Here is a 13,844-nt window from a genome sequence, read left to right as displayed (position 1 = left end):
CTCAATCGACCTCCAAATGCTCCTTTTAGCACTAATTCGTCACTACGAGCGACGGTTTGCACATCCGAGCCCTAAAAGAGGGGTTTTCGCCTTTGAAATCCTCATTCAGACTTCGATTTCGACAAAGTAAAAGGGGGGACGACGGCTAGCTTCGCAAGGTAAGCTCCTATTTCACCGTTCCTTTGTTCATCTCTTTATTTTCAAAACGATAATGGTGAATGACCCCTAAACCAGAAACGCAATGATATATGGAAAACTAAGAGGATTCGAGGAAGAAAAGAAATCACCTCTGCTTTTTTTTTTGTAAGTATTCGTATTGCTTGTGTTCGTAAAAAAAAAAATCTCTCTTTACAGTATCTGTTTGTATATTTTTGTTGCGTAAATGCGCCCCTTTTTTCATTACAATGAACATTTTCTGGCTTTATATCTGAAACGAAAGAAAAACAAATAAAAGAAAATTAATATTTTCTCTTTTGTCTCTGTTTGTTGCTGTGTTTGTCTTGTTCGCAGGTATGAAGCAGAGGACATGCGCTCGCAAATTGGTACGGGGCGTACGGGGTGGTGTTGGTGTAATACCCTGAAAATCTTTACAGTAATATATTATCCTTGATATAATAAAATAAGGAAATAAAGTGATAAAAAGGGAAGTTTTGAGTTATGGCAACATTGGGAAGTAAATTATGATATCTTGATTCAGGAAAGGACTAAATTGTAAAAGTTAGAAAAGTTTTGTTGCCTAAGAGTAAATACTCAAGACTTAAAGGGTTAAAGTGTAAATATGAAAAAGTTGAAGGACCAATAGTGTAAATATTTTAAGGGTAGAATGATCTAGAAACTAAGGAAAATGGATGAATTAGGACCAAATTGAATAAGTGAAGAACTATGAGGGACTAAATTGCGATTTTATCAAATTAAATGATGACTCAAGGATGGAATTCTAAAAGATCATGAAGGGCAAAATGGTCAATTAGCAAGAGAGAGAATTCTAGAATGTAATGATTATGTTAATGATATTTTAAATTAATTAATTAGATAAATATTATTTTATTAATATTTTATGAGATATTTAATATTATTTTATTATTATTTATTTAGTATATAAGGAAAGAAAGATGAAGAATTTTCATCATCTTTCCTTTCCATGCAAACTAACGTGAGAGAAAGAGAGGAAGAAAGAAAGTTTTACTTTCTTTACAATTTGGTCCTTTACCAAAAATTCACCATTTTCACCCAAAAATCAAATGAATTTCCATAGCTACCAAGAGAGAAAATGTTAAGGAGAACATGGGGAGTTAGAATATCAAGTTGGATTCAAGAAATAGAAGCTGGAGGAGAGAAAATCAAGTTAAAGATTGGTATCAAGAGAATAAGGTAAGTACATCAAGATTTCAATATGTTTTTAAGTTTGTTATTGTTGATAAATCATGGAAATAATGTTATAGTAGAGTTTTATTACATAAGGTCCTATGTTCTTGATATGTTAGTGAAGAGAAAATAAGAGAAAGTGATGAGAAATGGTGTAGAAAAAGAAAATAAGGGTGTTATAACATGGTAATTAATATCTTGCACTAAAACAGTTATGGACAGCAGCAGTAGTCTAACTTTGAAAAATCACCATAAATTTTATAAATTGAATTATAAGATGAAAAAAATATGAAATTAAATCTTAATGAGTCTAGTTTCTCATAGAAGAAACAGTGTAAGAAATGAATTTGTAAATTTTGATATATAATGAATTTTGTGAGACAAGGTCAGAATGAATTCGGGTTCCCCTGTTCAGACTTTGAAAAATAATAAAAAAAATGAAGAAAAATAATTAGAGGCTTAAATTTATATTTATAGAATCCTGAATGAGTCTAGTTTTATTAGAAACAAACTAGAACATCATTTGAATTCTGTAAAAGGAGATAACTAATTTTTAGTGAAGAAGGGTCAGAACTGTCAGACAGCAGAACAGGGGTGACTTTAATGAATAAACTGTACTAATTGGTTAAACCAAAATTCTGAAAATTTTATGATAAGAATACATGTGAGTCTAGTTTCAGGAAAAATTAACGGATCTTAATTTCGAGTTCTGTAGCTTAATATATAAATAATTTAGTGACTATGACGCAAATGGACAGTTTTGAATGTACATATAAGTAAATAGTGAAATTATTGATAATGTTACTTGTTGTATGTTATATAAATTAAGGATGTGGAATGGAGAGGAGGAGGAGGAAAATATGTATGAATATTCATCTAGCATGGCTAATTTGCATGTTTTAGGCTCGGGGACTAAATTGAATAAAAGTAAAATTTTATGGGCAATTTTTAAAAATGTCGAAATGACTAAATTGCATGAAATAGATTATTTTATTATTTAAATTACAAAATTTAACGAAATTATCAATTTAGTTCAAGATCGGGAAAACATGTTTTAGGGATTAAATTGAAAAGTGTTGAAATTATGGAAAATTTTGATATTTTATAGAATTCATGGACTGTTATCAATATATATGAGAATAATAGTTGGAAATAAGGATTAAATTGCAAGAATTTTACTTTCCATCCCTAAGGATGAAATCGTCATTAATTAAAAGTTTAGGGGCAAAATGGTAATTTTTCCTAGAGCATTAATTAAATGTATTAGAATATGAAATGAATGAAAATGATGATCAAATTTATTTATAAAGATCCGGACGACACAAATACGAGACTTGATCATGGAAAAGAAAATATATCAGAAATAATGAAATAATAAACACGAGCAATCAATGAGGTAAGTTCGTGTAACTTGAATTATATTCTGAAATGCTTGAGATTGTATGTTATTGATGTGAATATGATTTGAATGTTCATTGTATGAAAATTTATAAAACATTGATATATTTGATAAAATGGGAAGAAATCCGGTTGAATGAAAGGAAAATTCGATGGATTTACGAAAAGAATTGACGGTAAAAGGATCTAGCAGGACGGGTGATCCTATCTGATATAGCCCTCCAGAAGAATATGTGTAAAATGGATTTAGCCCGAACGGGTAATCCGAATTAGGGTCTGAATTTAGCTTTGGTGGTAATTGGATCCAAGCTCATTAGAGTAATTTTCGTTGCTGGGATTTAGCTCGACCGGTAATCCCGACAATACTCTATGAGTTTATATTGCGAGGATTTAGCTCGACCGGTAATCCCGCCGCAAGGATGAGGTTCATGAGTGTGCTCTCTGATATGAAATGTGTAAGACCATGGTTGAAAGATACCATGGCAACCTGATATAAAATGTGTAAGACCATGGTTGAAAGATACCATGGCAACCTGATATGAAATGTGTAAGACCATGGTTGAAAGACACCATGGCAACGTGATATGAAATGAACAAGACCATGGTTGAAAGATACCATGGCAACATGACAGAAAATGAGTAAGACCATAGTTGAAAGACACTATGGCATCATGTCAAAGATAAATAAGACCGTGGATGGGAGACGCTCTAGCATCTGTTGAACAATTGATATTCAGGTAATATGTATCAGATGACGAATGGTTATATGAAATAATTATGAAGATAGATAAACGAAATAAGTATAAGTACATGAAATATAATTTATGTTAAGTTTGTTATAAGCTATTACCGGAATAAATATACATAAAATATATGGAAATGATGGAGCATGAAATATTGATATAATGAAATGAATGATATATGCTTATGAAGAAACGGTAAGAGCATGATATGTTTCATGACATGTACATATATGATTATCTTTGATATGTTGATACAAGGAAATTATGTAATTGAGACTATTATTAAACTCAAGTGCGATATGTCGAGAAAATAGATATATCGTTGTTGAATTTATATGAGATATGTGCAAGTATACTAACAATGTTGTTGTTTGATGCTTATACAACTGTCAAACTGTTGATTGAATGGTAATATATTTATTTATATGATGCATTGAATCGGTAAGTATTTAAATTTTTTTAGTGATCGTAAATGGTAGTAATGCTCAAACCCACATTACGGCGGGATACGGGTTAGGGGTGTTACAGTTGGCGTATGTACGGGAGCGTGCGTGGCGCCAGGAGGAGTGTACGGTGCCTGGAGGCTGCTGAGGTTGCTGCGACTCGAGAACCCCTTTTGCCCTAGGGTTTGCCAAAGCTGAGCATCGGTTTCGGGCTGTTTGGGTCTGTTCCAGTTAGTGGGCCCTTATATTTGGGCTATGGGGCTACTGGTTTTTTGTAATTGGACTAAAGTATTTAAGGGACTGTTATAATTTTGGTTAATTTATGTTTTTTTTTTGGTTTATTTGGGCCGGGCAAATTTGGGCCATTACAGCTGCCCCTCTTTGCTCATTGTCATGGAACGATAATAGAGCAAAGACTATAAATGGGCCAATTTTGCCAGGGCCCACTGAGCTTCGACTTCTTGGTGCTTCTTTTCTTCGAGTAGCCTCAATATGCTCCGCTGCAACTTCAGGGATACATGGTTCGTGTGTAACGACCCAAAATCCGTGGGCACCAGAAAAGTGTGTTATCGGGCCTCCGTCTTAGTGAAATAAGTTCAAAAATAATTATTAAAAATATTTATGAGTCTAGTAGTGTGTTTAATTAGGTTTTAATTAAGTAAATTTAGCTTAATTTAGAGTAATTAGTAAAAGGATTAAATTGAATAAGGGTAAAAGTTTAATTATAGATTAAAGAAAATTAGAAGGACTTAAGAGGAAATTAAACCATTTCCTATAGTTGAGGCGGTTTAACGTGGAAAATATCAAAGATTTTATTGATTAAAAAATATATATTTATTTAATAATTAAGTATATTATATTATATTATATTATATTATTATTATATATAAAAGAAACAAATAAGTTAAAAGAAACAGAATGAAAGCAAATGAAACAGAGAAGAACAGGGGAGAAAGAAAGGAAAGAAGAAAGAAAAGGGAAATAAGGTTTATGAAGCTTGGAGTTAATTGGTAAGCTCAATCAAGTCCTTTTCTCATAATTTTGATATTTTAGAAGTCTTAAAACAAGTTTTGATGAAATTAAGTTGTTAGTTTGGAAGTTCTTAGGTTTTAAACAAAGTTCATGTTGAATAAAATGATGAAATAGGGTTTAATTGAATGAAATTCAAGTTAGAATAGATATAAGGATTGAATTGCAAAGTAAGCTATAAGTTTTGTGTTTTAGGGATTAAATTGAGCAAAATTCGGAATTAAGAAAATATGTTGAAATTTTAATAATTAAATTTGAGTTTAAATGAAATTTGAATAGGAATAAGGTGTGAATTGGTGTTATAAATTTGGTTATTAACATTTTACATCAAAATAGTTTTGGGAAGTAGCAATGGTCTGAATTTGAAAATTCACTAAAAATTTTATAAATAGAACTAGAGGATGAAAAAAATATGAAATTAAAGCTTATTGAGTCTAGTTTCTTATAGTAGAAACAGTGTAAGCAATTAATTGATGAATTAAGAGATATTTGAAATTTTGTAATACTGGTTCAGGGTGATTTCGAGATGCCCTGTTTTAAATTTGAAAAATCATTAAAAATTGTACAAAAATTATTATGGAGTGTAATTTATATATGTGAACTCCTTAATGAATCTAGTTTCAAAATAAATAAACAAGAACCTTATTCGAGTTCTGTACAATGAGATAATTTATTATTAGTAGAGAGAGGTCAGAACTGTCAAATGAAATAACAGGGGAGTATTTAACGAATAAACTGTACTAAATGGCTAGACCAAAAATTCTGAAAATTTTATGGTTAGAAGATATATGAGTCTAGTTTTAAGGAAAATTTACGGATATTAATTTGGAATTTCGTAGCTCAAGATATAAATAATTTAGTAACAATAACTCAAGTAGACAGCTTAATGGTGAAATTATATATATACATTAAAAATGGTTAAATTTGCATGTTTAGGCTCATGAATTAAATTGAATCATGTTGTATTGATGATTATAAATTATTATTTTCGTAGCCAACAAAGAACCTGAAGCATCAGCATCGAAAGGAAAGGAGAAAGTCATCGAGGATTAAAACGGGAGAATTACGGTGTGTATTACTATAATTCAAATTTTAATTATTATTGATTGCTGAATTTTTTTTTATTGTTTTGTATGGTAAGTAAGACTTGAGGTAAGTATGTGAAATTGATATGAATATTGAGTGAAAATGAAAGTGATGCAAATTGAATCAAATTGAATTGAATAAGTGAATTATGGAATATGTAATTATTTGAAAAGCGTATTGATTGAAAAATGATTGGTGATTTGAATGGTGAATTGAAAGTGATATAGGATTGAGAAAGTGAATTAAATACCCTATTAACTAGTCGGGTTAAGTCGGATATAGTTGGCATGCCATAAGATTGAAAGTGTTCAGGGATACTTCAACCTCGAGTCGATGAGACACTGGGTGTCACTATATTTCTTCGGATAGATTCGATGAGGTACTGGGTACCAACTTTACTTCGGCTAGGCCGATGGGACACTGGGTGTCAACTATTACTTCAAACTATCCGATGAGGCACTGGGTGCCATATTGGTGTGTTTGGTTGGATCCGTGTATCCGCCAAAGTCCGAGTTACGTTAATAGGGTGAAAAATTGAAATGTGAATTTGAGGCATTGAAATGAGAAGAATTACGAATTGAAATTGGAATTGTGATAATAAGAGAAAAGTATGAAATGTATATTCATAAGTGATATAAATTAAGTTTGAGAAAATACATTAATTTATGAATTAGTACATATGACATTAATTGTTAGGTATTTTAATATTTATGTTTTTACTATTGTTGATATAATTTGATTTATAGTAATACCATGAGTATATCCATACTCAACAGACGTTGTTTCTGCTGCAGTTAGTAGAAGTCAAGTGTCCCGCTCAACATCCAGAACAATCCCGACTCCAACACAAATTTGGTGATGTATATTTTTCTTTTGGGTAAAAGTGGCATGTACATAGGTGTTATATAGTCACTTGAATATGCATATTACTTTGGGTAGTGAAGGTTGAATTATAAGATTTAGATGGTTAAATGAAATGGTAAGAAAAGTATATGATAGTTATTAAGTTGAAATTATGTTGATGATATAAATATTAGTTATATGAATGTGAAAAATTGGTGTTGGTTGTTTTGGCTTGAATTTGCAGGAGGGTTAAGTAAAAATAAGCAGAAATGCTGCCGAAATTTTTATAAAAAAAAAAAAATTTGAATACTCGAACAATTCCCGTTCTACTTTTAATACGTGTTTGAACTTCGAGAGTTCAAGATAGGGACTCAATTATTATATTATACTATGAAAATTTTTAATAATTGTAAATTATTAGTAAGTTGTCTGATATGTCCGGTAATGCCTCATAACCTCGTTCCGGTAACAGTTTGGGGTTAGGGGGTATTACATCGTGTGTTTCTATCCTGCTCTACTGCAACTTCAGAAAGATAAGGATTGTGACTTTGATTTTGCTCCACTGCAACTTCAGGGAGACAAAATCTTGCAATCTTCGGCCTGTTGTCCTACAACTTAGGGGTTAAGGCTCGTTTTCTCTGATCTGCTCTACTGGAGACGAGATCTGCAATCGTCAGCCTACTCCACTACAACTTTAGGGAGCTAGGGTGATGGCTTAAATCTGCTTCACCGCAACTTTAGGAAGCCGAGATTCGTCGTCTTCGATTTGCTCTTTGTCAATACAGAGACGCCAAATCTGCTATCTTCGATCTGTTCTCCGCCAATACAGAGATGCTAAATTTGTTATTTTCGATCCGCTCTCCGCCAATACAAAGATGCCAAATCTGCTATCTTCGATCTGTTCTCCGCCAATACAGAGATGCCAAATCTGCTATCTTCGATCTGCTCTCCGCCAATACAGGGATGTCAAACCTGAGATCTTCGATCTGCTCTCCGTCAATACAGAGATGCCAAATCTGTGATCTTCGATCTGCTCTTCGCCAATACAGAGATGCCAAATCTGCTATCTTCGATCTGTTCTCCGCCAATATAGAGATGCCAAATCTGAGATCTTCGATCTGCTCTCTGCCAATACAGAGACGCCAAATCTGCTATCTTCGATCTGCTCTCCACCAATACAGAGAAGCCAAATCTGTAAGATTTACCAATGTCGTCATACTGTCTTCTAAAGACATGACGTGTAATATGGGTTTCCTGTATCTGTGTATGTCAAATAACTAGGATGCTATGATCGAGATAAATCAAGTGTTCCTAACCAAATGAATGATTATGAATGTAGAAATGTTATGAGAGTGATTTCTTTTTAAACACTTAAGGCGTCATTGCTCATAACTCGTCCGGGTTCCATCATTAATGTGTTATCGCGTCTTCTTACTTAGCCGTTATCTCTGACAGAAAATTTGAAGAAATAGTCCTAATTTGGATTTCTCTTTTCCTAATATTTTCCAACTTTGAGCCCGGTTAGTCTTGACTAGTGGCCCTGTTTCAGGTCCTTGTACTATTTAGAGACTTTCCAGAGTAATATGCATAACATCTTTTGTGTGAATATTACATGTTCAAAAATCGCGATTTCAACAAAAATGCTCGAAAGAGATTATCATAATGGACCAATAGAATTTTATTAAGCAAAATTTGATGTGAATACATAGGATAACGATTCTGATAAGGTGCAGAAAAAGGTGCCCCAGATATCGCAGCACGAGTTTTACTATTCTAATTTCTCAAAAGCTCCTTCGAACCAAATGTGTGTTCAAGAGATCCTGTGTATTTTGTTGATGCTCCAAGGTGTAATGTTCTTCTGTCTTGTTGATTTTGGAAGTACAAGACTACCATATGCCCCATATTCAAAATTTGAGCTGCCCGTTTTCGGGTTTTCAACTCAAAAACCCCTTTGGTTCCAAAGTGCCCTTTGTGGGTTTTCACCTTGGCCTCTCCTTCTTTTTTTTTCTTTTTTTTTTTTATTTCAGAGCGCCCTTTGCGGGTTTTCACTCTGGCCTCTTCTTCTTCAGGTAAAATATTTCTTGACCGAATCCAAGTTTACAGGATTGGGCAAGTTTCTACCGTCCATCTCGGCTAGAATCAATGCTCCTCTAGAGAAAGCTTTCTTCACCACGTAAAGCCCTTCCCAATTAGGCATCCATTTCCCTCGAAAGTCCTTCTGTATGGGAAGGATCTTTTTCAAAACCAAGTCTCCTTCGTGGAATTCTCTAGGGTGAACATTTTTGTCATAAGCCCGCATCATTCGTTTTTGGTACATCTGACCATGACGGATAGCTCTTAACCTCTTTTCCTCAATTAGGTTCAATTGATCATATCGAGACTGGATCCACTCGGCTTCTTCTAACTTTAACTCTGACAACACTCGAAGAGACGGGATCTCGACTTCGATTGGTAACACTGCTTCCATTCCGTAGACCAGGGAGAAAGGGGTTACCCCGGTTGAAGTTCTGACTGACGTTCGATAAGCAAAAAGGGCAAATGGTAACTTCTCATGCCAGTCTCTGTAGGTTTTGGTCATCTTCACCACAATCTTCTTAATGTTTTTATTGGCCGCTTCTACTGCCCCATTCATCTTCGGGCGATACGGCGACGAATTGTGATGTCTGATCTTGAATTGACTGCAGACTTCTGCTATCGTACTATTGTTCAGGTTTAATGCATTGTCAGATATAATTTTCTCCGGCATTCCATATCGACATATAATCTCCTTTTTCAGAAACTTGCTCACTGTCGACTTGGTCACACTAGCATACGAAGCGGCTTCTACCCACTTGGTGAAGTAGTCGATAACCATGAAGATGAACCGATGCTCATTGGAAGCTTTAGGCGATATCGGCCCAATCACATCCATGCCCCACATAGAGAATGGCCATGGAGAAACCATGACATGCAGCGGTGAAAGAGGCATATGAATTTTGTCTCCGTAGATTTGGCACTTATGACATCTCTTAGCATAATTGATACAGTCTCATTCCACGGTGGACCAATAGTACCCGAATCTCATAATTTGTCTGGCCATTGTAAAGCCGTTAGCATGTGTCCCACAGACGCCTTCATGGACTTCTTCCAAGTTTTTCTTAGCCTCTGCAGCATCTACACATCTTAGTAGCACTAGATCCTTTCTTCTTTTGTATAATATATCCCCATCTAAGACATAGTCGATGGCCAGTCTTCTTAGCGTTCTTTTGTCATTCTCGCTCGCCTGGTCTAGGTATGCACGATTCTTCATGTATTGCAATATATCGTGATACCAAGGGTGATCATCTCTTTCTTCAACTTTTTCAATATTGTAACAGTGGGCCGGGATTTCATAAATGCTCATCCGGATGGGTTTGACATCTTTTTGTTTGTTTACCCTGATCATAGAGGCTAAAGTAGCCAAAGCATCAGCCATCTGGTTTTCGTCTCGTGGAAGGTAGTGGAAGGTGATGTCATCAAACTCTTTAACCAATTCAAGGACCAATTTTCGATAGTCGATCAACTTGGGGTCTCTGGTTTTCCATTCTCCCTTGAGTTGACAAATCACTAGCGCTGAATCCCCATACACCTTCAGCACTCTAATCTTGCGTTCTATGGCCGCGCGGATACCCATGATGCACGTTTCATATTCCGCCATATTGTTTGTATAATCAAAATCTAATTTACTGGTTAACGGATAATGATCTCCGTTTGGGGATACCAAGACGGCCCCGATTCTATTGCCTACAGCATTTGATGCCCCATCGAAGTTAAATTTCCAAGGAAGTTCTTCCAGAGCACCTTCTTCAGCCGTAGTAACACACATTAGGTCTTCATTCGGAAAGTCGAAGTTCAGCGGCTCATAGTCTTCCAAAGCTCTACTGGCCAGAAAATCTGCTATTGCACTTCCTTTTACTGCTTTCTGGTTCACATAGACTATGTCCAATTTAGAAAGCAGAATCTGCCATCGGGCCATCCTTCCATTCAAGGCTGTTGACTCCATCATGTACTTTAAAGGGTCCAATTTTGATATGAGCCAAGTGGTGTGATACAACATATACTGCCTCAGCCTTCAGGTTGTCCAAATTAGGGCATAACATAACTTCTCTATCGGTGGGTACCTGGTCTCACATTCTGTGAACTTTTTACTAAGATAATAAATGGCTTTTTCTTTCCTTCCCGACTCGTCATGCTAACCCAATACGCACCCCATGAAATTCTCAAATACTGCCAAATACAGTATCAACGGCTTATCAAGATTGGGGGGCATCAGCACCGGAGCGTTGGATAAGTACTGTTTGACCTTATCGAAAGCCCTTTGGCATTCTTCATCCTATTCACCTGGGTTACGTTTCTTGAGGAGGCGAAAGACATGGTCACATTTCTCGGTCAGCTGTGAAATGAACCAAGCAATGTAATTTAATCTTCCTAGAAAGCCTCGAACTTCTTTCTGAGTGCGCGGCGGGGATAGCTCTTGTATGGCTTTAACTTTGTCTAGATAGATCTCAATCCCTTTCTTACTAACCACAAATCCGAGCAACTTTCCAGACTTAGCTCCGAAGGTACATTTGGCTGGGTTAAGTTTTAGCTGGAACTTCCTCAACCTCAAGAATAGTTTTCTCAGGACTTGTATATGCTCCTTCTCTGTTCGGGACTTAGCTATCATGTCATCAACATAGACCTCAATTTCTTTATGTATCATGTCGTGAAAAAGGGTTACCATGGCTCTTTGATGAGTTGCCCCCTATTTTTCAGTCCAAACGGCATCACCTTGTAACAGAACGTGCCCCACATGGTTACAAATGTAATTTTCTCCATATCTTCAGGATGCATCTTGATCTGGTTGTATCCCGAGAAACCGTCCATGAACGAAAAAAGTGAATGTCCCGCCGTATTGTCAACTAGAGTGTCGATATGAGGTAGTGGGAAATTGTCTTTTGGGCTGGCTTTATTCAAATCTCTGTAGTCCACACACATTCGCACTTTTCTATCTTTCTTAGGAACTGGGACGATGTTGGCTACCCAATCTGAGTATCTTACCGTTTTTAAAAATCCAGCGTCAAACTGCTTTCGGACCTCTTCTTTTATTTTTAGCAAGACATCGGGCCTCGTTCTTCGGAGCTTTTGCTGAACTGGCTTACACTCTTCTTTTATGGGGAGTTGATGCACCACGATGTCAGTGTCCAATCCGGACATATCTTGGTATGACCATACGAAGACATCTTTGAATTCTTGAAGTAATCCAATGAGGTCTCGCTTCATCTCCGTAGTGATACATGTTCCGATCTTTACCTCTTGTCCTTCTCCTAAGCTCACAATTTCAACTAATTCTTTGTGAGGTAGGATTTCGTCTTGTTCTACCATCCTCAGCAAATCAGGAGATAGGTTACAGCCTTGGTCATCTTCAAAATCCTGAGAATCATCCATACACACATCTTGCTCGAAAGGAAATTCTGAGTCACTAGCAGTGTCACTCGTATCATTAATATCTAGGGACCTTTTATGAGGACGAAGGCAGATACAAAGAATCAAAAGAATTCGAAATATTTGTTTGCGTGATATGATTATGAATGATGAATAAAAGAGTATTTAAAAGAATGTTTCAAGAATAAAAGAATTTGAAAGTAATCATTTGTATGGCTATGAATGAAATTGAAAGGACGAGATAACATCTGCTCAAAAATGATAATAACCGTGCATTTTATTGAAATATCATTTTTAAACATCAGCCTATTTCAAAAAAGATTCTTATCACTCTTAGGCCTAGAGCAATAAGTGTGTTTTGGACATTACTCTGTATTCGTTCTAAAAACTACAGGGATCTCTTCCGCAGTCCAGTTGTCCAGAACACTTCCAGGTGTGTAAGGGCTAATGTCGGAGAAACTTTCTCTTCTGGTCTCCTCTTTGTACATGACGTTGATGTCCAAACTTTCCAGGTTTTTTTCTATAGCTCCCATCATTGATGTATCTCTTTCGGGATGGATGATTCCCCTGGACATAAATGTTTTCGATATATGGGGGAATATCATTGGTTCTCACTTGATTTCCTTCCCCGTTAATCTAGCTCTCCTTCTTTCCTGCTTCTTTTCCAGCTCCCTTCTCCTTTGTTTCGCATCCGGCTTAAATCCTAAGTCGAAGCGATCTCTCTTGTCTTTCAGCATTGGCATTTCAGTTCTTCCTTGTAGATGTCTCCCAAGTCCTCTCCGGGTAGGGCCCCTTTTCCAAATGTCAACTGGAGGCTCATCCTCGTGGTTTTGGACAATTCCGGCACCAGAATTTTGCTTCCCTCGGCGATGAACGTTGCGTTAACAAATTCCAAAGATCAAAATGAGCATTCGATTGCTTCGTTATCTGTCTCCAAATAGGGCGCATTATTGCTCACAGTTGCAATAATATCTTCTTCAGCCTTAATCGTTATCAACTTTCCCTCCGACACCAACTTCAATTTTTGATGTAACGAGGAAGGCACTGCCCCAGCTGAATGTATCCAAGGCCTCCCCAATAAGCAATTATATGAGGGCTTGATGTCCATTACAAGGAAATCCACTTCATATGTGTTTGGCCCAATCTGAAGAGGTACCTCGATTCTGCCCATCACCTTTCTCTCCGTGCCATCGAATGCCTTCACGATGTTCTGGCAATCTTTCATGTGAGAGCTGTCTATAGGTAATCTGTTCAGCGTGGTCAATGGCAGGACGTTCAGGGCGGATCCATTGTCAATTAGTACGCCAGGCAGCGTATACCCTTTACAGCGTGTGGTGATATGCAGAGCTTTAGTCGACCCCATGCCCCCGGGTGGTATCTCATCGTCATTAAAGAAGATATAGTTATCGGCACTGATGTTGTTAACCAAGCGGTCCAACTTGTTAACGGAGATATCATTGGGAACATACGTTTCATTCAAGACCTTCATTAACGC

The sequence above is a fragment of the Gossypium arboreum genome, chromosome 13, assembly GCF_025698485.1.
Source record: "Gossypium arboreum isolate Shixiya-1 chromosome 13, ASM2569848v2, whole genome shotgun sequence".
Classification (NCBI taxonomy): Eukaryota; Viridiplantae; Streptophyta; class Magnoliopsida; order Malvales; family Malvaceae; genus Gossypium; species Gossypium arboreum.
The sequence above is the reverse complement of the archived record's forward strand: the minus strand, read 5'-3'. Positions refer to the sequence as shown.